Source organism: Stegastes partitus, unplaced genomic scaffold (assembly GCF_000690725.1).
Source record: "Stegastes partitus isolate 25-593 unplaced genomic scaffold, Stegastes_partitus-1.0.2 Scaffold1466, whole genome shotgun sequence".
Lineage (NCBI taxonomy): Eukaryota > Metazoa > Chordata > Actinopteri > Pomacentridae > Stegastes > Stegastes partitus.
In genome coordinates, this window is record NW_007579197.1 from 44,519 (window position 1) to 44,756 (window position 238).

Here is a 238-nt window from a genome sequence, read left to right on the forward strand (position 1 = left end):
AAACTGTCCAAATTGGGCCCAAAGTGTCAATATTGTGTGTGACCACCATTAATTTCCAGCACTGCCTTTAACCCTCTTGGGCATGGAGTTCACCAGAGCTTCACCTGTTCCCACTGGAATCCTCCTCCACTCCTCCATGATGACATCACGGAGCTGGTGGATGTTGGAGACCTTGTGCTCCTCCACCTTCCGTTGCCGTTCCGATGCCCCACAGCTTCTCAGTAGGGTTTAAGTCTGG